Genomic DNA, 431 nt, shown 5'->3' on the forward strand with positions numbered 1-431 from the left:
TGTTTTTTTCATTCCATCTGAACAAACACAAAACTGGTGTGTTGGGCTAAAGCCATTTTCGAAAATGATTATTCGTTTATTGTGCGACGTTTCGCTCTTATTAGGAGCATCATCAGGCTGGAGAACAAAAATGTACACAAAAAATAATGAGTAGGTGTTGAAACACTTGGCAACAGCCGAAAATAACCAAATTACGAACCAGTTACATCTGAATTTCAAATGTTTTCGAACGTATTCCATTTTATTTCATCAATTTAAGCAAATTGTATCAGCTACACGTGTCCACGAAAGGAGTTCTGTTATTGAGCTTCATTTAGTGTCTGAATATGATCACACTAAGCAACAACAAGAAACAACCACAGAGAAGAGGACTTATTTACAAAGTTTTTTGGGGCCACTTTATCCAAATCTAGCGTTAGTTTGTCCTGGCA

Source organism: Sitodiplosis mosellana, unplaced genomic scaffold (assembly GCF_009176505.1).
Source record: "Sitodiplosis mosellana isolate CC-2019 unplaced genomic scaffold, AAFC_SMos_1.0 Smas_scaffold_3185, whole genome shotgun sequence".
NCBI lineage: Eukaryota > Metazoa > Arthropoda > Insecta > Diptera > Cecidomyiidae > Sitodiplosis > Sitodiplosis mosellana.